The sequence below is a fragment of the Corvus hawaiiensis genome, chromosome 1 (genome assembly GCF_020740725.1).
Source record: "Corvus hawaiiensis isolate bCorHaw1 chromosome 1, bCorHaw1.pri.cur, whole genome shotgun sequence".
Classification (NCBI taxonomy): Eukaryota; Metazoa; Chordata; class Aves; order Passeriformes; family Corvidae; genus Corvus; species Corvus hawaiiensis.
Window position 1 is genome coordinate 7,176,521 of NC_063213.1, and position 27,868 is coordinate 7,204,388.

At 40.5% G+C, this 27,868-nt stretch overlaps 1 protein-coding gene across 2 annotated transcripts in view; it reads left to right on the plus strand.

Annotated features, from left to right (window-relative positions):
- The window catches only part of DPP6 (dipeptidyl peptidase like 6), a 544,191-nt gene that overhangs the window by 91,121 nt on the left and 425,202 nt on the right, over window positions 1-27,868 (plus strand). The window lies entirely within an intron of this gene.

Consider the following 27,868-nt stretch of genomic DNA (forward strand, 5'->3'; position numbering starts at 1 on the left):
GCAGTGTTTCCACAGGGATAGCTATAAACCTTACTCAATATTGTGAAACTGTAATTCTACGGTTTTTAGGAATTAGTGACAAGGTCCTCTTGACCTAAGATTGGCTGGGATGGATTTGAGTGAACAATGAAAAGCAAATTCATAAGAATGATGTAGAGAGGGCGTGTTGGAAGCAGGAGAGTCTGCAGTTTCAAGCTGAAATTACTTAGCTAAACTGAGGGAAACTTCTTAAAAAAGAAAAGACGAAACAAGGAGAATAAATGTAAACCAGCATTTTTTTACTACTGTCCTCTTTTGCTCTATGTGGTTTTTTTTCCTGTTGGGGGGTTGATTAAATAATGCTCTGCACTGAAGTTCTAGAGGCACTTTGATCAACTGGCTTTTCAGATATTCCTTGGAAGAGCTTAGAGACGTCAAATGCAGTTACTCTTGTTGAGTTAAGAGTGCTGCAAGATGGAGGAACACAGAGAGGCAGTGACTGATCCCAGCATGGTTGAAGCAGGTGGTTCTGCTCAGTGTAGTGCAGAAATACCAGCCTGTCATCTCAAATACAAATTAAAGGAATATTCCTGGAGCTCTCTGGCAAGGTCTCCTGGGGGTGTGACACCATCTTTGTCTAATAAAAGCCTGTCCCCAGCAGGATGAGTGACAACTTATTTCTGTGTTCTTTATGAACTAGACTTCTCAAACCTGGTACCCTTTTTCATTACAAGCTGCAGAGTTTAGGGCAGAAACATAAACCTGGCTTTTCTTTTTATATCAGAAGTGACTTAAAAGGTCATCAGACTTCCATTTGTGATTTCAGCAATTCAGATACGGTTTTGAACTTTGTTCCATTTTAACAGGAATTACTCAGTTCCTACAGTATGGTGATCATACGTGAGAAACAACTTAAATGTGCTGTGGGCAAAGGGTAACTAGACTAACTATTTATGAATATCATTTAAATTATTCCTGTGAGGAATTCAGTTTAGATTTCAATGAACTAATTTCTTTTAACAAGATATAATTAATTTTAGCCCATTTAGTACAACAGAAAAGATAATTTCTAAAAAGCATTTAACTTCTTTGGTACTTCCTGTCCACAGAGATAAAACTTGTTTTTCAAAGGAGAATAAATAACTTCATGCCAGTTATTCAGCAGTGAAACTAAGCCACCAAAGAGGTGATACAAGCAACATATATACAAACAAGTCATCTACAGCATGAACCTCTCTATTTCTGTCACTTATTCTGGACTTCCTTGATAGTGAGTGGAGAGAAATTGGCATGTTTAGGGTACAATTTCTCTGACCTATTTTAGATATCCATATTAGGAAGAGAGGAATCCAGCCTCATGTGAGGGCTGTTGGCTACCAAAGAAGATGAGGATGGCCAGCTCAGAAGTCAGATAGTCAGAAGCATCTACATTTGATCAAATAATTCCTGTCCTTAATACACATTTCATTTTCTAGAGTGATTTTCTGCAGTGTCCTAGTTTTCTTTTGTGGACAGTGACCACGTAGCCAAGGCCTTTAAGATTGAAATCTTATATGGAGGAAAACTGAAAATAAAATGTGGTAAAAAGCAGAAGATGCCAAATGAATGAGCAGTGTGGCTACCTTGGCACCAGCCAAGGTGAATGCTGACACACACATCAATGGTTAATCGATCACTGTAGCAATGCAGGGTAATAATCAATGCTGCAAGAATTTTCATTTTCCCCTATGAAAAGCAATATAACTATAAAAGATTAATTGTACTTCCATTGCTACATAGCTCTTAATTTCATAGTAAATATTATCTCAGAATAAAAATGATTTTATTGAAGATTAGAGTGCATGCAGTAGAACAATATCAATTTATCCATAGCCATGTATTTTCTTCTGCTTTGTAGCCACAGCAGTTAATTTTCCCATGCAGCTGAGTACTGAAATGGGTTGGCTTTGAAGCCCAAATGCAGCTGTAAGTGAGATGTGATACATTGTGAAAATTGATCTGAATGTCACAGCTTGTAATATAGAGGACACTGGTTCCTGTTAGTACCTGTAATGTCCTACTCCTCAGCCTGCGGCATGATGGAGTAATCACTTTAAAAATTATCCAGAGTAGACGGCCATCTCAGACAATTTGCTGAAATCAGTTCCTGTGTAGGTGTTCCTGCTAAGCAAGTGCCTCATTTAAGCTTCATGCTGATTAAGGAGGTCTTTCTATTTACAAAGATATTAAAATGAGCTTGTTCATTTTTTTTCCCTCGTAGATTTAACAGATATTTTGTCTCTGGGGAAGAACTTCATTATTATCTGTTTCATTTGTTAGCAAGTAATAAAGTTGCATTTATTGCCAAGTAATCAAGGAGAGCTCCCTGGTATCGCAGACTCTGCGGACACAGAGAACAGGCAGCTCTTACCCCGAAAATGTGTGGTCTGTGTGAGGTAGCTTTGTGGGGAAAAGGTCAGGAGTCCACATTTCAGACTTCATACAAACACGAAGACAATATTTTTGCACAGAACAGAGCAGTGCACTTTCATAAGAGCTTCTGGGACATTTTACAGTGGTCCTCCTTGTTCAGCTGGGACTCAGCTAAAAGCAAAGCAGTGAAGCAGGTGTGAAGTGAAGCCTGGGGGCAGAAGATGAGAGGCAGAGGTGGAGGCAGCTTGAGTACACAGTGTGTTAGTACACAGTGGTGGAAATCCAAGCAGCACTGCAAGTGTGTCTGTGAACTGTCAAAGGCTCCTCATGCATTTGCTTCTACAATTGTTTCTGTTTCCTGAGGTGTTTGAAAGACTCTCTGCAGCTTTTCCTGGTGCTCTTTGCTGGAGGGGAGACACTGGGAGGACTGCACAGCAGATAAATGATCCTCTGCTCAGTCTATAGATCAGAGGAGAGAGAAGCTGTACCCATTGAATGTCTCATTGATTTCCTTATCTCTCTCTGATCCACCTCCCCATCTGGTAATATGAAGAAAATCTCAAGTAGAATTGCTGCTGGTCTTCTGGTGATACAGGGGTTTTCTCCTTGCTCACTGTAGCACTATTTCTATTATTTTAGCTTTCACTGTGTGTTGCAGGGGTTTCATATGAAGACGTAAAGGTGTTGCTAATGTTGACTATACTAATTGCATCTGATTTCATGGGGAGCATCCTCTCCATAGGGATAGCAGACAAAAGAAGGAAGTTGGAAAATAGACCTGTAGGTGTTAAGTGAAATGCAGGCAATCACTGAGGTGTCCCAATCAAAAATGACAGCATTCTGTTTTAATTCAAACTGTCATGACACCTTCTGCAGTCCTGCTGGCAGCACGTGCCATGAAACGTGCAGCAGGATCAGAGCTGATTCTAGGATGAGATTGCAAGGCAAGAAATACTCAGCCTGAGTCCCAGTTCTGACAGCTATTCCCAGCGACCAGGGTAATTCCTGACCTGCCACATTTGCTTCCTTCTAGGGCAGCATGTGGCTCCCAAGAGCCACCCTCTTCCCCATACCCCTGGATCACATTGGCAGCTCTAAATAAGAAACTCTTTTACTGCAGGGGAGGGTGTGTTAGGTGTGGCATTTAGTCACCAGCCCAGAAAATGTTGGTTTTTCCACTCCAGCTTAAATCATCTCTTCAGGAAAAAAACCAAGACATCGTCATTAACCTCTGTATCCCTGTTCCCACACAGTGACAGAGGAATAAATGAGGAGGTTTTTAGACAGGTGTATTGCAGTAGTATTTATTGCCTCAGGATTCCACTTCAATGCAGATAATAAAATGCATATCGATATTGGCCCACGTACAGCTGTGCATAAGAAAACTCTATTGTGGGAGAAGGGACAGTTCCTTATTCTTTTGTATGAAATGTCGATGAAATCATGAGGATAGTGAGACCTCATAGGTATGTCTATAGTAAAAATTATAAATGTTAACAATTAGGGCTGTACTTAATTGAGCAGGGTTCCTTTGGTATCTTAAATGCAAAGTTTTTCCATGCCAGTGACTGTCACCACAAAGGATCCATCTCATTTGGAGGTACTATTTCCAAATAATAGAGCCCTTAGCAATAAAGAAAACTGCAAATATCACTTTAAATCTTTGAAATGGGAGGCAAACCTTAATTGATGTGAGGTTTAATTCTCCCTCCCTACTGCAACCCAGGGAACCAATCAATAATACCACTACTAACATGTCAGCTCACTGTTAAGAGCAGCTTCTGACAGGAATCTAGCACAAGGCTTTTTTGTTTTCTGGAGAATATGACACGCAAGAGATGTTCAGTGTTACTCTGTACAGATGCCTTTCTAAAGTGCATTGGTCTGGGCTTGGATTTCAGCATTTTTATACAAGAAGGAATATCTGAAAAAAAAATCAATGGTCACATATTAAGTCTTTTAATAGTTGGATCTCTCAGTGATAAACCTCTTTTCTATTGTGAAGGCTATTTCGAAGAGTATATTGAGAAAGAAGCAAATATTTGACTAACACTCTTAAAACGCTTCCTTAAAATCTCTTACTAAAGTATCTTATTTCTCTAGGCAAATCCACGGACAATGAACATGTAAATTTATTGTTATTAAGGGAGTTTGGGGTTTGGATAAACTTTAGGTGGTAATTTCAAGGGATTGTAACTGAATATGTAATTTACTTCTACATCTATATTTTATTCCAAGAACATGCTTGGAAAGAGTCTGTGCTGAGTAGTCTGCTTAAAGAGTGATTCTTCATCTTTAATAGTGATTTTGTTTTTAATCAGTACCTGTTGTCCAAATTAGGATTGCCTTTGTTTTACCTCTACAACTTTAAAATAATTGTGCCAATGAAATTCAGGGAAAATCTTGACTCCATGAATTTTCTTAAGCAAGTTGAGAAATGGTATCTACACCCCCCCTAGATTAGAATTTTTTATAAAGAAATACTAATTTATCAGCTTCCTGATACAAGCAGATCATCAGTGTAAAATTGTGCAAAGGTTCCTGTAACGGAGTGCAATGATTATTAACACACAGGTGCCTTGGTCTGGCACTCTGGTGGTATTACAACAAAAATGGTTTGAACTTTTAGAATTCACCAACTCTACAATGTTATCCTGTCCCTTTGAGTTAATTAGGTCAGTAATCAAGAGCTGAAACTTTGTTGATGGATAATAATCCGCTCTCTAGTAATGGTGGACTCCTGTGAAGAGTCAGCATGAGTTGCATTGATTAACAAGATGAGAGACTGCAGCTTGACAGGAACTTACACTTGTGACTGTAAAACAAAAGACTTACTGTAAATTGCACAGACTAACCAATAAGACAGCAGGAATAAATTGGTACTCAGGCATTTGGAGATCTCTTGACTGAAATCTCTCTCTAACATGAGCAATAAGCTACTCTTCTTCACTTCTGTCTCTAAGGGGAAGGAAAACAAACCAGTGTGGCAGAGAAAAAGCAAGGGATGTTCAAGAAATGATTGTTGATAGCACACATTGGTACCTAAATTATGAGTCTACATAAAGAATTTATGGAGTGGTGACACAAGACATAAATAATGTGCTTGGTAAAAAACTGACCTCCTAGAACAGATAAGAAATTCAATAAACTGTGTCTGGTAAAATCATATATATACTTAATTTATTAAAAGTATATCCAGGAAGTCCTTTGAGTAAGGCCCAAGAAGCTCCATGCCAGACTTTATGATTCCACTGTTGTCAGAGGAATGTAACATCTCTGATGCTGTATATTGCAACTACTAGAAAAAAGTCAGGAAATTTGGAACATTTGGAATATTTGGAAATTAAAAAGCTGTGAGATTGCTTCCTTGAACCCTGAGTACCACTCAGCTTTTCCTAGGCAGGACTGGGATGACATCCCTGTGTAGATTAAATGCCAGAGGGGACGAGATCACAAGGCCTTGATAGTCTGTTGTAGTTTTTGGTGTTGACTGTGGGGTGAGTGCCTCATATTTATAATGATTGTGGGGGGAAAAAAGAAAGATACATTTGATAGAGTATTTACAGGCTTCATTTCTAGACTTTCATCATAAAGTAAATATCTGAGGCAAAAAATAATTAAGTATTGATTATGGGGAAAAAAAAAAAAATTACTCAACTTTGTACTGTTTTGTAACTGAGACAAACTAATTCCAGGAAGAAAAATTGTATTATAAAAGCAAAACAAAATCAGAAATTATAGATGAAAGCAAAAAAAAAAAAAAGTCACAGAAAAATCCCTAGCAAAGCAAAATGTTCTCATTCATGATAGGAATTTCCTGCTGACTTCAGAGAAACAGGGTTAGGAGCAAAGGTGCAAAGTTTGACAAAAGATGTTACTTAAACTGTCAAGGCAATTCTGATGAGCCTGTCAACACTGTGTGGATGCCTAATCTCAGATGTGATGCCAGGGCCATAAATCTGAGCTAATTTATTCATGGAGAATTAATCTGCCAGCGTCAAATGTTTATTCTGAGAGCTGTTTTACTAATATGTGGCTTTAGCACAAAACAAAAATCTACTCAGTGAAAATATTTTTAACACATTTTGGCAGTAAACGCCTACATTCAGTCATAACCATAAAAGTGTCCTCTTGGTCCTGTTGTGAACGCTTGTTATGGATCAGCAGTGCTTCTTTAAAGGTAAGAAATCCAGGTTCAGTAGAGGTGAACATTCTTGGTGCTCTCCGTGTCCTCTGTAAATCTGTTCTTGAAAGGTTCTTGTAACTCTGTGATCCTGTGCATAGCAGGCTGCCACAGGCCCTTGGTGAGCATGAAGGACTTTGGCACTACAAATCGTGCTGTGTGCTATGTTGTGCTTTAGGAGGGAGGGTTGTTTAATGAGAAGCTTGGCATGACCCAGCAATGTGCACTGGCAGCCCAGAAAGTCAACTGTGTCCTGGACTGCATCACAAGCAGTGTGGGGAGCAGGTCGAGGGAGGGGATTCTGCCTCTCTATTCCACTCTTGTGGGACCCCACCCACAGTGCTGCATCCAGCTCTGGGTCCCCCAACATAAGAAGGACATGGAGCTGTTGGAGGAGTCCAGAGGAGGGTCATGAAGATGATCCAGGCACTGGAGCACCTCTGCTGTGAAGACAGACTGAGAGAGTTGGGGTTGCTCATCTTGGAGAAGGCTCTGGGGAGACCTTAGAGCACATTTCAGTACCTAAAGGGGCTACAAGAGAGCTGGAGAGGGACTTTGGTCAAGGACATGCAGTGATAGAGCAAGACATGACAGCTTTAAATGGAAAAGGGCAGGGTTAGATTGGATATTGGAAAGAAATTCTTTTCTGTGAGTGTGTGAGAACTGGAACAGGTTTGCCGGAGAAGCTGTGGATGTCCCATCCCTGGAAGTGTTCAAGGCCAGGTTGGATGGGGCTTTGAGTAACCTGGTCTAGTGAAAGGTGTCCCTGCCCATGGAAGGGGGGTTGGAACTGGATGGTCTTTAATGTCGCTTCCAGCCCAAACCATTCTATGATGATTCTTTGAAAATTGGGAAACCACTTGTTTGTTACTCCAAAGAAAAAGTGCAATTTGATCTGATACATTGTAGCTCTCTTTTAAACCCTTCTACATCTCTTGGGTATGTAGCAACTAGTTCCATTATCCAAACCTTTGACAATCAATAGCTATCAATTTACTGCAAATTCCAATAGATAATGTTAGATTTTGAAAATGGAACAGCTTAAATCAACCTTTTATTCCCAAATCAAACGAGTAAATTCAAATTTGATCAAAAATCACCTATGTCATCATTCTCTCCTTCTACTTTATTAATTTTAACACACTGCAAGAATTAATTGAATCTGTAATAGTAATTGTTTTCCAGACATAAGGATTGTGGTGAATGCATTCAGTTTCATTCAGTCTCGTGGGCATCTTTTCCTCCTGCTTCTCCAAATTTATATTCTGGGAGCAAAGCTAGAGAGATTTTAGGTTTCCCCTCCTCACACACATCCTCTATTGAGTATTGATTTGTCGTCCCATTTAAATACAGCATTCAATATTCAGGTGTTTAAGTGAGACATAAATAAAATGGCTTACTTGGCTAAGCCAAAGAAACTATTTTCCAGGGAGCTGTTGTAGTTTATGGTAGGCTTGGCACCAGCATAAATATCATGATTTCATTATCACAACCAAATGGTGAACCCTTTTGGGCTTGTGGAAGAAGAGTTATCCCAAAGAATGGAGAAGAGAGATAGGAGCTGAGCACTGTTGCTGCACTGGTTGGGATGAGGGTTTGAGGTGGCCATGCCTTTGTGTGGCTGGGGCTGGATCAATGCTCACTGCTGAACATAGCTGGAGAAAGGAGGATGGTTTCCTAGACTGGGGATAATCACAGAATATTCAGAGTTGAAAGGGACCCACAGGGATCATCAAAGTCCAGCTCCTGGCCCTGCACAGAACAGCTTAAGAATAATGGTGGTTTTCATTTTGATGATTGATTTGAGCCCTGAGGAAGGCGATGGGAGGCTGATGAGAAAACTGATGAGACTCCAGGGTACAGGGACAAGATCCATCAGCACCTTGAGCTGTAGAAGGGGCCTGGAGCAGGGTGAGCCTTGACCTGACTGAGGAGGGGGATTTTACTTCCTTGTCTCACTGGCTTTGCCACAACATCAGTGATGATTTCAATGGAGCCAGTGACCTCCTCCTCCTCCTCCATGGCCTCCACACCTCTCAGCAAGCTGGCAGATGCCCTGCCCTCACACCCCAGCTGTGAACCTCCCTGGCTGCTCACCCTGCAGCCTTCCTGGGGCTGGGCATGTCCAACCTCCTGCTAGCTTGCCCTCTCATGAGAAAAACCTCCAGAGCTTTGCCTGTTGAGCAGCTTTTCCCCCTCCAGCTCCATCTGAGTGCCAGGGCAGCTGAGGCCGCTTGCTGTGAGGAGCTGCCTCAGAGAGCTGGGGAGGGGGTGAGTTATGTCGACCTTTAAGTGCAGAGGCGAGAGCGCATCTCGTAAAACAGAAGGATAAATTCATCTCCACGATGCAGTTTCAGTGTTTCAGCAGCCTACAAATTACTATGGAAATGGTATTTCTCAGTAGTGTCCCATCCCCCAGCTCCCGGTTCCCCTTGGGTGGGAAAACAGAGCTGAGAAAGCAGTGAGAAAAGTGTGGGGAGAAGACAAGGGAGTGGGAAGGAGGGAAAACCCCACTGACAAGAGCAAGTCCCTTCTGGTGTTCAACAGAGCCTCCCTGTGTTTCCCATGCTGAGGGAGAGGGGCCTGTGCCTCTCATGGGCACAGCAGGGTGGGAAGCAGTGGTTCAGCTGAGGCCTCCTGGGCCCCCCATCTTGCCCAGAAGGGCACCTCCTGTGCCTTTCAAGGAGAGAAAAAAGTCTTAAATCTCATCCAGCATGCTCCTCTAAATCCCAGGGAGGAGGGGGAGTCAGTTTTATTCCCAGGCAGTGATCTGGAGCTGTACACAGTACCAAATAGGATGATGTGAGGTTGGCTGGTTATTTATTTGCTTGATGGATCCTTCCTGTGGATGCCACTCCCCTTGATCCTTCTGATGCTGTTGCCAGATATTGCAATTTTTGTAATTAGTGTGAGTGGGTTTTTTATTATTAAACTATTATATACCATCCCCCATATTTCTTGCTGATGCTCTTCCATGAGACATGTGAAGAGAGTGCAACCTAAACTTAGTCCAAAAGTTTAATTTCTCACCTGCACACTTATAAGACCAGTCACCCAATTTGCCTTTAAAGGAAAGGCAAGTCTTTTTTGAGGACTAACCTCAAAGTAGCCTGGAAACTCTTCCCCAGGATAATGTCTCTGTACAGCTTCACTCGCCTTAAAATGTTGATGTTTTTCATCCCTTAAGCACTTGGCTAATAGAAGGTAATAATTGGGTTGGTTATAACGTTTAGTTTATTTTGTTGGTTTATTCTGTTTCCTATTGTGAGAAGCATATTTAAAATGGCTTTAAACTGTTTCATTTTGTGGCTTGAAATCAAAGTTAATCATAAGCCTCTTTTTTCTTCTTAATATAATGAAGTGTTTCAAATTGTAAGATCCAGCCTGCATTGTGTGCCATCTCTTATAAGCTGCATGCTTCATGGAGTTAAATAACAGAGTCAGGGCTTTTAATCATGACTAATGGCAAAGACAGAAGCAAATTAAGAGCTGCAGGCAAGAGCAGAATAATGTGTCCTGGTGAGTTTTGAGAATTGATGGATTATGTGCTTATTTAAACTCCAGGAGCACCTGTGGTCTTTGTTCATGGAAGAAGGGCCAGGTGTGGTAGACACAGGTTCTGCAGGATGTTCCTGATGGACGAGGCAAAAAAAGTGAATGAAAAACAGAGATGGAGAAAGGGATGATGCAACAGAAATATGCCCAGTTATGTTTTTAGGAGAATAGGTGTAAGAATAATGTAGCTCTGTGGAGGTTACAGGCATTTGGCAGCAGTCAGGAGTGCAAGAGGTCCAGTAAGGGCTCCTCAGGGAGTTTGGGTGGTGTGTAGAAGCACGAGGATATAGCAGTGTGTAAAAAGCAGTTCCAGGGCACAAGAGCTGCAGAGGAAAAGGCATTTAAACTCAGAGTGTCTGGGTGATACCAGAGATGGGGAGTAATTTCATTCTAGGCAGGAAAAACTCGTTTTGAATGTGACATCATACTTGAAGTTGGATTTTAAAATAAATAAATAAATAAAATTAAATAAACAAAATTTCTGGCAATATTGCTGAAAAGGCCAGCTCTTGCCCAGGAGGTGAGCACAGAGTTATGAAGCCCTGAGAAGGGACTTGCCAGCTGAACCTTGCTGATATTTGCAGATTTGAGTAAAAAATCAATGCACGCAAAACAAACAGATAGAATTTCAAATAGTAAGAATTTATATTAATATTTATTAATGTATACCTCTGTCACAATATACTATTTCAGTGCAATTGGTTCATGTTTGGCTGACTTCTTGACTTGTTATCATTTCCAGCCTGCCTCTCTAACGTCTTATGCTTGAGGCAGTCATTAACAGCCTGGGCAAGAAGGAATAGCCCTTTGCCACATAAGAATTGTTGTGATTTACTCTCCTTTTTGCATGAGTGGAAATAATTTCACTTTCTGGAAAATAGCCTGAGAGGATTTGGGAGTCCTGACGGTAAAATGGCCATAGGTTAAAGGACCTTTTTTACCTGGTGTGGTAATTTGGGCTGATATTCACTCCATGTAGTCCAGGAACAGATAAAATTTCTTCTGGTCCTCTAATGCTTTCCTGCTGCTACCTGTCCAGCACCATGCAAGTGCAATGCAGTGCCCTGTGTAGTTCTTGTGGCTGCCAATCTGCAGTACAGTTTTGGATTTGCCTGTTAATGGCAAACCCTTTGGTGAACACTGATCAGTCATTTCCTGTTTTTACTGGCGGTGTAGAGTACTTTGCTGCTGACTGGCTCTGTAGTGATCCTTAAGCTTGAGTTCTGCCCTTCCAACAGAACACAAGCAGAGAAGTCTCTTTGCTTGCCCTGATCACCCCTTTTGATCCATTTGTTGGTATTTACTCCATAGATACCTTCTCCACTGTTCTGTCCCCAGCCCACTTCTCCAAGTCCATACCTGTGGAGGATGCTGGGTGTCCTACTGCAGTTTAGCCCGTTTCCTTTGTGTGGCTGTTTCAGAGCTAGAAGCAGCCCAGATTTTTTGTTTGCAATGGCTTTGTGCTCTTGGCTTCTTTGCTTCAGTAGGATGCCTCCCTGGTCTGAGCTTCTTTCAGCTGTTTTCTTGGCTTGATGGTTGTTCCTCTTCTAGGCTGCAATTGCCTGTTCTGAAGAGACCAAGCAGAATCCTGACTTTCTGTCTGCTGGAAGGAGAACCTGCAGTGTTTCAATGATTTTGGGCAGGGAACCCATATTTTCCCCTCTTGCCTTTGCTGTTTAGTCTCTTGGTCACCTAGGCACTTCTGCCTTCCTCCATGGATAAATGGGAAGGACTGTCACTATAACTCTTCTCTGTTTCAGCACATTCTGATTGTGTCTACTTTTGTCTGAATAAAACACAAGAGATGTGCTACTTACGATAAACTTTCCTCTTGTGTCAACAGTCCATGCTTGAACATCTCTAGACCTGTCTGCTTAGAGAAACTGGAGCAGTAACTTATGAGCAGACACTTCCCCATGATGTGCTGTAGAAAGTGGATTTAAGTCAAAGTCCTCAATTTTTACAAGCTTCTTGCTTGCCACTGACAATCTTAATTCCATTATAGTTTTCAGTGACTCCCATGAATTCTGTGTTTCACTCTCCTCCTGGGATACACGACATGTTAATTCTAGTCCATTGCCTGAAAAACATTTTCTTTTATTTTAATGCAATGCAGCTTAAATCCTGTTGTGACACATTATATGCCTGCATCATTTCAAGTTTTCCTAATGTTTTACTGTGATTAAATCCACAGCCTGTGCTTCCCAGACCTACTCAGTTCTGCATGTCAGCTGATGTGAACTTTATGCAGTACTCGCTCTTGGTTTTTTGTGAGTCTCCTGTTGACACCTTGCATTTGCCCATTGGCCTCAACATGGCTTTATTGTCTATGGGCAGCTCTTGCTCACAAGTATTATGATCTGCTGTTAGTGCCTTGTAAGAGTTGTAGGGATAATGTTGCAGCTGGCTATTCAATCCTGCTGGAACAGAATTGGTCATTGACCTAACAGCATAGCTGCCAATGTGGTGATTGAATTGTTGGCAGTTCTTTCCAATAGTGTCTACACATTGATGGTCCTTGGATTTGCTGAAGTCACTTTCTGTAGCTCTATTTAATTGGAAATCTCTATGTCTTCAATAACTGCATACATCGCCTTCTTTCTTCTCTAAATGGTTATGTTTTTCAAAATTAGGAGGTAGTGATTTTCAGCACGTGACAGGCCAGTCTTTCTTTAGCCTCCTGCACCCCCACTCCCTCTGTGTGTCCTGGACCCAAATGCCAGCTCTGTTTGGCTCTGTTTCTTGTTTTCCTTTAACCTTGGGCTTCAGTACTTGTTCTGACTGTTTCAGTTTTAATGTCTTCCCTGTCAGATCGCTTACCTTTGCTGTTTGCAACCACTTCTCTAAGATCAGGTGCAGTGCAAGCCTCACTCCTAACTGATGTCCCAAATGTCCCAAACATTTCTCTGACCAGGAATCTGTGATGGCAATACAGTTACATGCCGATTGCAGAAAGGTCCCACTTACCACAAGATATGACCTGTCAGCACTTCATTGCTCAGCAATAACCAACCTTTCTGTTCCATTTCTTGCTGTATGAAGAAAGCTATTTTTCTCTGGGATTTTTTTCCTTTCTTTTTTTTTTTTTTTCTTTTCGTCTTGAATGTTGGTACTTACTAAACACTCTCATTAGCTGTAGTGGCTTTGAGGCATTATTCTGGCAAGTGTGTCTCATAGGCCTTCCATTTTTTTCCACAAATACGTTGTAAAAGTTCTCATCATTATTCATGATGGCTGTTAATACAAATTGTTCTTTCTTTCACTGTCTCCAAGTTTTTGCAAAGGTTTTGTGTAGAAAACCACTTTCTTCCAGTTGCCAGCCAGAATCTCCATCTGGCTGCTTCAGTAGATGGTGTTCTATCCTGTTACTCTCACTGTTCTTTGCTACATTTCTGTGTTATTTGTATCAATTGTTAGGTTGTAAGAATTCCCGTTTTTAAAACTGAACTCACTTTTTATTCTGGGAAATGCTTGCAAAAATATAATATGTTATATGAAAGCCATGTGAAAATGTATTGATTTTCTTACATCTTCACCAAACTCTTTTCAAGACATGCTTTTTTCTCTTCTGGTTTCATGGGGCGTTCAGCTAATGTGGTAAACACATGATTCAGTGATGTATGAGGCAATGGAAAGCTTTATTCAATTTCTGGAGTGAAAATTAATTCATTAACATTGTCATCCACCATTAAATGTCTGTGTTTTCTGGGTACTCATCTTTCTAGTCTTTTGCAATTGATCATCTCACTAGTTTTCACTCCTTTAATGGTTTTATTTTTTTGTACATGGCTCAAGTAATAATTTTGTAGTCTGGATGTCTGGTTCTCTTCAGTCCACACCAGTCTGAATTTTTGCACTGACCAGGGGTAAAGTGATGGTACAGACCTATTTATTGTAGGCAATGAGAGCTTATTCAAAAAACAGGACTCAGCTGATGAAAGCTGAAGCTGTCAAGAATTTAGTCATGTAAATTAAGAATTATAGTCCTGGGAATCTTGGATCAGCTACAGACTAAAACTCAGGATACATACATGAGTTTAATGTCTTCCTTTTTCATTTTAGTCTGCCAAGTACCTGCACAGCCTGTTTTTGTATGCTGAGGTTTGTCTCTTTTTCACAATGGACCAATCTTCTGTCTGTTCCAGGTCAGGAGAAATTGTCCAGATCCCAGCAAGACTGTTCAGTAGGTGCTGCTACCCTTAGCAGGCATTCGTCAACTCCTATAGAAAAAACCACACAGCTGCTGCTTCAGATAGAATGGTGGAGGAGTATAGAGGAGGGATAGTTTATAATAGTTTATATTTTTTTTCTGTAGAACCTTATAGCTAGACTTTTCATCTATTTAAAGCACGAGATCCTCTGCCTAAGTGGCTCAAACCCACTGTCCCTTCCTGGATGTGGAAGCGCCTTTTCTCTTTCTCCTTTAAAATTATAACTTGAATGCAATTTGGAATTCATGGGGCACAGGATACCACAAGACCCACTGGCCAGCTGATTAAACTGCCTATCTTTGTGTAGGCTTGGGTTCTGATTCTTGATCCTAGGCCTGTTTATGTATTTTGAATTAGTCAGTTATTGTAATTCAGACTGACACTGCTTGTTTCATTGTATTTTCAAATAGTATACCTGTCCTAGAGAGCCAGGTGATAAACTATATCTGCCAGATCAAAAACTAAATAAATGTAAATATCCCTTAGGCCAGAGAAATTCTCAGTTTACCTTACTATTTTTGCAGTAATAAAAGTACTTAGAAAAATCTGTACCTCAGTTTCAACAGGAGTTTTATCCAGGAGAAAAATAAGCACAGGAGAAATGTGTGCAAAAGAAATTTAGTCTTGTCAGTGGCTGTCTAAAATTCCCCTTTGTTTAACCTTTATCCACAACATACCTTTAAAAAGTTTTCTCTTCACACCTGATTTAAGAATCCTTAATCAGATCTTTGTCACTTGAGTGTGTAGCAAAGAGAAATTGGAGAGAAATCACAAATGCAGCATTGTATGAACACAGCAAATGTCCAGTGAGGTGCTGTGATTTGACTACACTGGCACAGACCTCAGTGACCTTGGGCTACTCCTGGAGACTTGGTGTGTCTCTTGCTAGCTGTAAAATAGAAAGAATATATTTAGTAAAAGGTGTTGAGAGGTACAGAGTAACATAATAAGATACTTCACTCTTCTGCAATTACTTGTTCTCTTACTAGTTCTGGAGTGGGGTTTATGCATAGATGTGCAATTCTGGACAGTTGTGCAGACATCAATAACGTTTATTTCAACACAAATGCATTTTCTGTTTATGCTGTGGTCTTGTTATTAGTAGTTATGATGTTCCTCTCCTGTCTTTGTTATATTTGGCTATTAAAATCTCATGCACATTAAGGCAATAGTAGCCTTTGTATTCTCAGCTTTTATGTTTTTGAGAGGATGTCAGTATACAGGGAACTGTCTCCCATCTTACAGCTTTGCAGTCAAGTGTTTAATGCAAAATCTAATATTCAATTACAGTATTTATAAAGGCAGTTGTTGTCCATGATGCTTATGAAGGAACTTGCAAATGAAAATCTCAGTCATTTGAAAAGTAAATGGCAAATAAAAGCACTAGGAGCAAACGATTATTAGATCTCATGGTTTTTAGACTTCTTGCGTTATTTAAGGAAGTTCAGCACTGTAATTCATAACTGCTCAAAACTTGCAGTCCTGAATTTCTGGTATAAGATTTTATTGTGTATTCTGTGACACCTCTGAGTACTACTTGGAAATACAATCATAGAATCATTAAGGTTGGAAAAGACCCTCAAGGTCGAGTCCAACCTTTGACTGAACACCACCACATCAACTAAACCAAAACACCAAGTGCCACATCCAGTAATTTCCTGAATATTTCCAGGGATGATGACTCCACCACCTCCCTGGACAGCCCATTCCAAAGCTTGACAACCCTTTCAGTGAAGAAATTCTTCCTGATGTCCAGTGTGAACCTTCTCTGGTGCAGCTTAGGGCCATTTCCTCTTGTCCTGTCACTTGCACTAGTGAGAAGAAACCAATGCTCCCCTTGCTACATCCTCTTCTCCAGACTAAGCCACCCCAGCTTGTTCAGCTGCTCCTCATAGGACTCACTCTCGAGACCCTTCACCAGCTTCTTTGCCCTTCTCTGGACTTTCTGCAGCACCTCAATGTCTTTTTGTATTGAGAGACTCAGAATTGGACACAGCACTCGAGGTGTGTTTGACCAGTGCTGAGTAAAAAGGGACAACCCTTTCCCTGGTCCTGCTGGTCACATTATTTTTGGTATAAGCCAGGATGCCATTGGCAGATGTGTTGTCCAGAGCCTTCCTGCCCTCCAGCAAATCAACACTCCCATCCAACTTAGTGTCATCTGTGAGCTGACTGAGGTTGCACTTGATGCCCTCATCCAGATCATTGCTAAAGATATTAAACAGAACCGGCCCAAATCCTGAACTCTGGTGGACACCCCTAGAGACCAGCTTCTCTCCCAGGAGCCCTTCTCTGTTTGTAAACATCAGATCTTAAAATAAAATCTTGTATTTAGAAGATAATTATTTCAATATTTATCCTATTGATTTAATGAACAATACCTTGATAAATTGGACAAACTATGAAAATATACCAGCATGTCCTGCACAAGTGATAGGACAAGGAGTAATGGGTGCAAACTGAAAGAGGGGGAAATTATGTCAGATCCTAGGGAGGAATTCTTTACTGTGGTGTGGTGAGACACTGGAACAGGTTGTCCAGGGAGGTTTTGGATGCCCCATCCTTGGCAGTGTTCAAGGCCAGGTTGGATAAGGCCTTGAGCAACCTGGTCTAGTGGGAGTTGTTCCTTCCAATGGCGTGGGGAGTTGGGACTGAAGGATCTTTAAGATCCATTTCAACCCCTTAGCATTCTATGGTTCTATGATTCTACGCACGCACAGATAGAAGAAAACGCTGGTATATAATTTTTAAGTTTTTCTCCAATCTGGAAATCCTCATATGAAAACACACTTTGTGAAAACATAATATATCTTCAGTGGAGTTCTGAAACTTGACTGCAGCAGGTGCTACCAAAAAGATAATAGATCCTCGAATATCTTCTCATTAATTCCAGGTTATTACATACTGCACTAGACATATGGCACAGCATTAGTAGAATTTTAAAAAGTACAGTTAGGCAGAGAGTCATAGTTTATCTACAATTTCCCATATTTACAAGGAAATGTTCACCCAGCATAAAAAGATACTAATTCAGGTTGAATAGTACCTATGAGCCCAATTCCCAAACCAGAGCTGTGACTTTGTCTGGTGCTATGCAAAACCTGCTCAAAGTTCTAATCCAGGTGCTCTAGGATAGAAGTACATACAGTGATGGCCTTCTCTGCTAGGATAACCACATGTATGGGAAAATCCATGCACTGAAAATAGGTTCCTTTGTCCCGGAACGGGCCTTGATGGAGATGCTGAAAATACTGAGGGTTCTTCTTGTACATCAGGACCATCTTTAAGAGGTGTTATTTTTCTCGCACATCTCCCTGGCTGTCAGATGCCAACTGATGTTTTATTTTAGCCTCTTAAAATACACTCTCAGTTGCAACTCATTTTAAAAGCTACCACTGTCATAAGGAATAGTATTTCAAAAGTACTTCATAATGGGTGGAGTGCCTGGCTGTCTGCTTGTGTTAGTGAGATGGGATTTTTTATATAGGGCTGAAGATCAATTTTAGTTTTACTTAACTGCCAAAGCTCAAATAATGCAGAATGTAATTTCAGATATCTAAACCCTTTAAAACAGAGTAAAGACCTAAAAATGTTCCTCAGTCTCCTGCTTGTGAAAATACTGTAGGAAAAAAACACCATCCTGATAACAAATCATGTGGGGTTAAGGACATTCTTATTACAACACAGTGATGTAAATGTGACTGTTTTATAGGGCCTGTCTGTGTTACTTCTGCTGATGACTGAGTTATTAAATAGTTTATTATGCTTTTGTTTTAAATATTTTATTTCCCCTCAAAAAAATGAGTGCAGCCAACCAACATTTAATGCTATGCATCATTGACGAGGTAGAAATATTTGAACGTTTTGATCTGCTTCAAACTGTGGAGAGCTCAGTTTCAGTCTGTAGTGAACCCCAGTGTTTTTTTTAAAACTCTCTGTATTTCGTGCACTCTCAGAGTATCTTGCAGGTGTGAGCAGAAGTGGTCTAAACCAAGTGTCATTGCTGTTCTGGTAAAGAAGTCCTGCTGCGCCTGCCCTCCAGAAGAAACCTGCTTTCAGACTGTGTGCAGCCATACCTATCTTGCACCAGTGCTCTTTGTATGTACTGTCAAGAAACAATATGATTTTTCAATTGCAAAAATCATCATTCTTATAAAGTGTGCATGTGCAGAGATCAGGTTTTTTGCCTCATTGGAAAATGAGACTTTTTCACAGTGTCACCATATAGAGTTGTTTTCTGTCAGAACTCTAACACTTACTTCTTAGACACCCCGGAACTCTGAAAACTAACCAATAGCCCAGTCACTTGAATGCCTCAGAAATAGTCACATGGACATTATTTCTAACTCTCCTCTTTTGATTTGTATTTCTGGGTTTCTGTTAGAATTGAACTGGCCAGAATTGCTGAAACACTGTAAACAAAGCCATTTTTGCTCTTCTGTGCTGTGCTGCGGCCCAGACTTCCTCTTGCCCTGTCCTGATGTTGTTTGAGCTTTTCAAGCACAATTAAAGTTTGAGGCCAGTAGAGATCTGTGGGAATAGACAGGCCTATCTGTGTTCTCTCAAGAAGACAGAAGCTGTGGCTTCAAAATCATTTGTACTTATCTGTGGACTACTGGACCATGCAGCAAGATGAGCTGGATCTAATTTGGGGTTTGGCACACGTCCACATTTCTGTCAGCTCCTTTGGCTTCCAAGGCTGCTGTGGAAGGCAAAACTATACCTGATTTCTCCAAAAGTTTGCTGGTACAACCTCAACTTGTCCATAATTCTGTAATGGATTTAGACCAGCAGAATGAGCTTCTATTGGACAATCTTCTGTGTCATGTAGCTAGAAAATTTTTGATCTGATGCTGTGAGCCTTACAGACAGGTTTTCTGTATTACTGAACTGTGGTCTGAGCAAAGAAATATGAGGTTCAGAATTTCTTGACTACTTAGCTCAGCTCGTCCTTGTCTGCAAGGAAACACTTGTGCAGGTTTTGTTGCAACAGGAATTTTAATAAAACAAGTTCTACTAAAAACTGCCAGGAAAATTTCAGATTTACATTAATAAATCTGGCTTATAATTGTCATAAAATAAGTTAAGTAGAAGGTAAAAAATGATTAAAAAAAAAAATTGTTTCCTAGAAATAAAGAAGCAAGAGATACAATACCAAAACATGTCCCTAACGTTATGCTTACCCGTAGGGATTTTCCTTATTTGTTCCAAGTAAGCCAGCTAAATAATTTCTACCTGATTTGCTTTGGAGACCTCTCAGAGCTACACCTCCTATTTCCTCTTGGTTTTAAAAAGCAACCTGCTTTCTTTTTGACAGAAAATAGAATGATCTAGCCTCGATCATTCAGACCTTTTCAAGACCATATTTCTTTCCTACTTGTGATTTCACACTGGGATGTCACAGGTACTATGACCATGTTAAATAATATCTTTTCCCTGTCCTTCCTAAGGTTCTGGAATTAACACTTTTATGGCATATCTGGATTGGATTATATTACTGGCTTTAGGCTTTAAGCAGTCTACCCCATAATACAGCCTTTTAAAAAGATGCTGATATGACTTTAGAAAGTATATTATGGGACATATTAGCAGCATGCAGTAATCTCAAAATTTGTAATATGCGGCTCACCACATATTTTTCAGGTATATATGTGTATATGTATATCTACAGATAAAACTTAGATTTTCAGTGAGTATATAAGGCTAGAAACCCAAAACTGAGTAATGCTTAACTTCCTTTCACTTACACTTTGTTAGGTTTGAAGGGGTTTGGCAGACTTTCCACTTCAGGAGTCTAGTGCTATGCTGTATGCTCTGAGACTTATTTTAGCAATTACTGGACTATTTTCTGACACAATACCTGACTTTAAATGCAGCAGCCATCTGTCTATTGCCTACTGTTGGTTGTATCTGTCATACCAATTGCTATTGCTCAGCAAAGATACAATTTTAAGGATATATTCCTGGTTTGGCTCCCAAGTCACCTTAAAACTGATGCCTCCATCAGATTGCTTCAAAAACCTGTGTTTTGTAGCCAATAAATGCAAAAAATAAAGGAAACTTGGATATATACTTCCTTAAAGAACACCTCCATAAATTTTGGTCACTTTGCTTAGGGGCAAAAGAAGTTTCATTTCTCTGGGTACAATTGCACAATCTTCAAATACTGGAAGGTTGTGATGAGGTCCCAATGCAACCTTCACTTCTCCAGGCTGAACAGCCCCAATTTTATGGTACTGTTCTTTTCTATGGTAAAATCTCAAAAACTCCTACCTCTTTGATATTTTGTGTTGGAAAATTGGTGTGTATTAAACCATTTTAAATGTTTTAATTATGCTGCAGACTATTTTCCTCCAATGTACCTACCAGTGAGAGAGTTAACCATGTCTGCTGAGAAGAATCAGCCTAACTGTGAGGTGTTTTCTGCTCTGATGCTCACTGTGGTTGAGGAGCTGAAGATACAAGTTCAGGATTAGGGATTCATTATGCACAAATCTGACATGTTTCAGGCTATGTATATTTTTGGGCAAGACAGGAGAATTTCTGGATTTCTCTTTTCTTCCCCAGATAATTCAGTTAGCCAGAAGTATCCAGAGCAATATGGGCTCTTTTGGAAACTGAGGTTGGTTTAATGGCTTGTTTTAAAGTAGTGCTTTCTGCCCTGTGCCTGTTGGCCTTTGTCCTTTTGCAATGAAGAGCTGCTGGGGCTGGGGTCTGCAGCTTGTGCTGGTCTGGGAGGGGTGTCCAGATGCTGTGCCAGTGAATGTGCTGCGAGCAGGCTGCTGGACTGTGACTAATTGCCTCATTTTTACTACTCCTGTGTACTGATGAGAAAGGGGAAGGAGCTTTAGCTTCTGCTTTTCCACTAGTATATGTTTGCTTTTCACTAGATGGCCCTTCTTTCCTGACTCTTTAATTGATGGATGCTGTGGCCAAAAAGCCAGAGCTGTGCAGGATGTGCCTCACCCTCACTTCCCAGCCTGATGTGATGGAGTGAGTCAAAAGAGATTATCTAAGATGTTTATCCATGGTAAGGGTCCTTATAGATGAATGTGTACATTTAGGATCTCTAAGAATAAAACCCAGAGGAAGATCGAATTACATCATTAAATTAGCTGATAACAGGAATGCGTCAGGGAAAGCTGGTGTCTTGCCAGCTGGGAAGTTTCCTGATTTGTTTCCAAAGCAGACTTTCTAGTTCTTCGAAAAGCTATTGAAAAATATACTCCTGCATAGGAGGAGGTTAGGGAAGGTTGGTCCTGTCAATACACCCGAGAGTTCTTTCCTTGGATTCATTACTAAAAGCAGTAAGATTTTCAAGAGCAGCTGTTAGATAATGTCAGTTAGGCCAGAGAAACTTCACAGAAATTCAGAGTACTCTTGTTTGACTAAGCAAATAGAACTTGATACTTACCCTGAGTTCTGCAAATACTACAGTCTGTTACCGATGCACTAGATACACATAAGGACTCTAAGGAATTTATTTTAATGTCCCGAGTATTGATTGAATAGTAATCTGAGTTTCTCTAATGTTGACATCAGTTTACAAAATTATCTCTGATAATGTGCTGGTTCAGAATAATAGATTTTGTGGCCTAAATCGGATCATTATGATAATCTAATCAGATCTTCTATGCAACACAAGTCCACAGGGGACCTGGTGGAGCTTCTGTGCTAGTTTGGCTGGCAAATTTTACTTGCAGAGTGTATTGCCTCTTATCTTACATAAGACTGGAATGCTTCCTGAGCATTTTTCTACTCTGTGATTGTACTGGGCCCCAGCATATGACAGTGGCTCAAATAATATGATGAAGAAGGAGAAATATGGAAGGTTTTTTCCTTTTATTTTTGTACAAGCTTGTTCCTATTTCTTCATTATGCCAGAGAGTTACTTTGACCTCCTACAGGAAGTCAAGTCAATAATCCTAGAGAAGCCTAAGACAGATAAACAATACAGATAGAGATCTCGAAATCTTATCAAAGTGCTGATTGGATAAAACACAGGCTTGGGGTTTGGACTGAGGTTCCTTATTTAAGAAACTTTGATAAGTAATTTGGAAATGGTAGAAAGAACAGTCTTGATAGAGAAGAGAAACAAAAAATAGATGGGAAACCTTGAGTTTTGTAATTGGGGCACTTTAGAAGAAGACATTGGGCTCTCTTAAAAGCTCTTGATAAGAGAGAATATATATAATCTGTCTTGTGTGATAGTCCTTCCTTTGCATAAGCAGTTTGCTTTTCCTTCACAGAAGCTGTCTAGCGTCATTGTGTCTTTTTTGTGGCTCTCAAAGGAAAATTGCCCAGAACTGAATGCAATTAAGCCTGCTTGGGAAACACAGGTTATAGAAAAGAGGTTATAGAATCATGGAATGGTTTGGGTTGGCAGGAACCTATGAAGATCATGTAGTCCAAACCACATTTCATGGGCAGGGCCATCTTTCACAAGACCAGGCTGCTCAAAAAGCTTGTCATCCTGACCTTGAACACTTCCAGGGATGAGGCATCCAAAGCTTCTCTGCGCATCCTGTTTCAATGTCTCAACACTATAATTGTCAAAAATTTTTCCCAACATCCAATCTAAACCTACCCTCTTTCAGTTTGAAACCATTGACTCTAGTTTTGTCACTACAGACCTTGGCAAAAAGTCCTCCTTTTTTCTAAACCTTCTCTCTTTAACTACTGAAAATCTTCAGGAAGGTCTCCCTGGAGCTTCCTCTTCTCCAGGGTAACAACTCTTTCAGCCTGTCTTTAGAGGAGAGGTGTTTCAGCCCTCTGACCTCTCCTCTGGACCCACTTTAACAGACCCCAGACCCCAGACTTTAACAGATCTGGCTCCCCAATGCTCCACGTGGGGTCTCACCAGAGCAGAATAGAGGGGGAGAGTCCCCTCCCTCAATCTCCTGACTCTGCTCCTTGTCACACAGCCCAGGATATGATTGTGACTTTTCATGTCACTCTCAATCCAATCACAGTCTACATGCAGAACCTTGCACTTGGCCTTGTCAAACTTCACGAGGTCTGTCCAGGCCCTGTCCTCAATCCTGTCAAGGTCCTTCTGGATGGCATCAGAGTTACTAAAGGTTATGTCAGAGCAAGATCTGTATAAAAGGCCATATGAATTGAGACCTTTCATCTTAGAATAGAAGCAAACTCCAGGTCTGCTGTTTGGAAAATTTTGATCATACCCTGGTTACTGCACTCAGGACACAATTTTGTGTAATTAATGGTGAACACCTACCAAAGTAAAGCATGCAGTGATACTAAGGGGAACTCTAGTTCCCAGACGTAGCCAAGTGGGCAGTTTTATTTTATCAGTTGATTTCTCCATGGCCTTGCTCTCCTTGTTTCAGTTCTGTGCAGTTTTTCACAATTTGCCATGCAATGGAAGTGTTTCGAATTTCTGATTGATGCCACCAGACCTGTTTTTGACATTATTTCCTCAATAGCTTCTTGCAACTCTTGACTTTGAAATAGTTTCAGAGATGTAGTTTTGCAATACACACAGATTCACTTAAACTGCTTAAGGCAACACACTATTCCTGCATTCCCAAACGGCTTCACTCAGCTCCCATTTGTCAACAGCACTTCTCTTCCTCCAGGCTATTTTGGCTAGGAAATGTCATTCAAAACCAGGACATTCTAGCTATGTAATTCTGTGAATAGCTTTAGTCAGGTATCACAGCACCTCCCTATTGATTAGGTACTTGTTCCTCCAAGGTGATTAACAAACTAATTTGTTCTGCTAATTGCCAAAGGACTTGACCCCTGACCTGGAGAATTACCATAGATTTGAGATAGGACAATGCTCAGAGTTTCTTCTGTGAGTGGCTTGTTAGAGATCCTCTGAGCTGTTAGCAGTCTGCACAATCAAGGGAACAGTTCTCTCCTGAAATGTCTTCCCAGCAATGGTGCTCTGCGTGAGGAGCAGCGGGAGCTCTTTCATAGGGAGCAGAGGCGAAGCATTTCCTTTGGAATGCTTGTCTTGATTGATGATCCACACAATGTTCAAGGCATCCTCAGTTAACCCCAGCTCTGGATTCGACATTGGTTTCCAAGTGCTGGGTTTTATGGGCTTACCTCTATCTTAGGCACTTTCTTTTTGCATCTTATCCAGGATTCTAGGATCTTCTGCTTATATCATATGCAGAAATCAGAAATTCTCCTGTACAAAAGTCACCACAATGACTTCTCTTATGAGAAAGGTGTTAGTAGTGTGGTTAGGTAGGCAGAATTTCTTTGCTGTGAAAGTAATGAAACTTTTCCACCTGAAAAGCTCTTCTACCTTATCTATTTTTAGTTGCAAGGGAAGATAATTTTGGTGATTATCAGCTCTGTGGATTTCCTCAGGTTCACCTCTCATGGAATGTTTTAGCAAATAAAAAATGGTCACGACATAACTTTATGTCTCCTGGCTCCCTAAAAACCTACAGTTTTCCAGTTATCTTCCTGGGTAAAACAGATTTTGGAAGGGGACCTAAACTAGACTTTACTTGAATGAGAATTGGACATTTTACCTTTTTGATTCTTTAAAATACAGCTGTGTTTCGAGAATAACAAACTAAAAGTTACCTACTGTGACTTTCCTAGAGCCTTTAGAGGTTAAGTATCTCCTTGGATGTAAGGACTATTTATTCTTGGAGGGCCTCCAGGAAGGACAGTCTCTCAAACTACCTTTGCCAGTCCAGTGTTCTTGATACTGAATTGGTATGCCCCTATTTTGGATACCCACTTCTTCAGGGAGTACTCCAAGATAAAAAGAGGCAAGTTCTCATTCATTAATTCACTGTTCAGGTCTTACAAGTTCCAGTTTAACATTGTGAAGCTGGAGAAACTTTATGTCTGAAAAAACGAAATTTGTGTGTGGAAGATGCCCACTGGTGCAATGATGTGGCACTGCTGGACATCACCAGAGCTTTGATATTGTATGTAGTTTTAGAACCCTTAGTAGAATGGAATTTCAGAGTATTTTCAGTTTAGTTTAACTTGTAGGTTGTTAGACTTATTGCTGTGGTAATTCTGTAAGCATTTTCTCAGGTCCAGCTGATGTGTAAGATGTTGAACATTATCAGGGTTTTTGTCTAGAGGTGGACTGAGATCTAAAAAGAGCACCAGATTAATATTCCTTGCTTCATGCTGTTGCATTCATGAACTCAGAACTGCAGCTTACCAGGAGCTGAAGTCACAGAAAGTGAGTGGGAAACCCAGCCTTTTGAGGAAGCTTGTCATATTCAGTGAGAATTTTGTTACAATGAGATGAATCTGCTCAGCCACTTCTTGTATTGTTTTTTAAACAGACTGCAGTATTCAGCAGCTTGCTGGAGAGCTTTTCATGTTACCTGTATTTAAGAACTGCTGGATTGAGTTACAGATCAATCTCACCCCAGCTGCAGGGTTCTGCAGGGGTTCATCTGTCTTCCTGTGCTTAGGAAAGCAAACACTGTCTTACACAAATACATTCCTGCCACTGCCATCAAAGAAACAATTTATAGATATAAAGGAAACCTGGAGGACAATAGTAAATGGCAAAAAATACCCAAAACTTTAAAACTGTGTCATGCCAAATCCATTTTACTAGTTTAGGGCTGGGTCGATCCTCATTTAAGGTAGTGAGTATGAAAACAGGAGGAATAATGCTGTTGAAGTCAGCAAAAGTGATGCCTATTAAAGTGAGAATAGAATCAGATTATAATCAATTGAGAAATATGTAGTATAATGCAAATCATCTTTAAAATACCTACTCTGACTCATGATGGTTTGAAGGCTCTGAATTTTTTTGTGGAATTCTATCATTTCAAGTGTGCATATCTTCCTCAGAGTAGAAGGATTTTTTTCCGATGCTTACACCCTGCAATCTCCTGTCAGGATCTGAAAGCCAGGCTGTGGACATTCTGCCTTGCTCATCCACAGGAAAAATAAAACAAGCAAGAAACAAAGCTCAGCAATGCTGAGAAGGGAAAAGGAAATCCAGAGCTAAAGGGAAAGGTTTTACTTAGTTCATTGCTCAGCTGCAATCCAGGATCATGCTGCCTTGGTCACTCTTGGGATGTGTCTGTTTAATGTTTCAAAAATTCTAATGGGGTAGGTTTCACACTCTTCCTGGATGATGCTGCAGCATCCTTAGAAATCTTTTCTCTTTCTTACCTTCTTGTGAGATCTATTTTGTCTACTACAGACACAGCAATTGTTGCCTCTTTCTTTATAACCAGCTGTTACAAAACTGTCAGGGTTTTCTTTACCCCCTCAGTTTCTTCTCCTTCTGCATGTTCCTCCTTGTTTTTCTCCATAGTCTCTCCCAACTGATTAGCATTTTTTGTCTCAATATGGGCACAGAACCCTAAATGCTAAATTTAGTAAAAATCTTACTGGAAGTGTATTTAAAGCTCTTCTGTCTTTCACTGGCTCCATCATAGTATTTGTACTTCCCAAAAGTGTGGTGTTACTGTCTCATACCAAGTTTGAGAACTGTTTTAGTACAAGGTCCTTTCCCTCAGAACTTTCATCTCTCTGTGAATTCCCCAACCCATATTTGTGTACCTCATTATTCTCATTGAAATGCAGTTACTTGCCTTTATTGCATTACTTTTTTTATTTCTCCAGTTTAAAATCTGTCTGAATTTTGATACTCTGATGTTGACTAATACTATAATGTGCTGGTCAGCTTTTTGCAAAATAAGGCATACGTGCTCCCTGTAATGATCTGGATGCATTTACAGGTGGTGCACCCACATTTATTGACTTTGCAGCAGGTAGGGGGAGTGCAGTTGTGCCCTTGTCATGACAAAGTAGAAGCTGATTGCATAATGTAGGTCTGCCTCATCTGGGATGTTATCATCCCCCTTCCAAGCCAAACCTTAGTGGTCCATTAATGTAAACTGCAGAGCTAAGACAAGTGATCAACTCAGCTCCTGATACAGAGGAATTCATCACTTTGCAGAATTACATCCAGTTATATTTTATAAATAAAGAGGTACTACAGCATTTTCCCAAGCATCTATTAATATCCAGGAGATACAAGTGCTAGTGATAAAAATCACTGCAGCATTACCAGTTTCTTCATGGGGAGAATGTTGCTGTCATTCTCTGGCTGAAAGCAAAGCAGAAGAAATTTATTTTTTCTGTAATGCTTTTACCCTCCAAAGAAATCAAGGTGAAATTAAACCCATCATAGCTGTGCTGAAAAGTAAAATTTACACAAGGAGAATACCAATGCAGTTCGTGGGCAGACTCTGTTTTCTGCCCCTAGGAAATGCAATAAAAATACAAACCAGCTGGCTGAAATTGGTTTGTGAGTGTTTATGTAAGGCTGTAGGCAGGCCTGAGTCTCATGCATGAAGTATAAGATCACACATTTGGCTTCCACCTCACACTCTCGGGTCCCTTGGCTTGTGCATCTTGCATTTGAAACACACGTGGTTTCTCCCCTGTGCTGTGACCCCACAGGATGTGTGCTCTCCAGCTGCAGCCTGTCTGCATGGTTCTTCTCTTTCACTGGGCTGTGATGCATGGGGGTATATCCACATTTGACAGA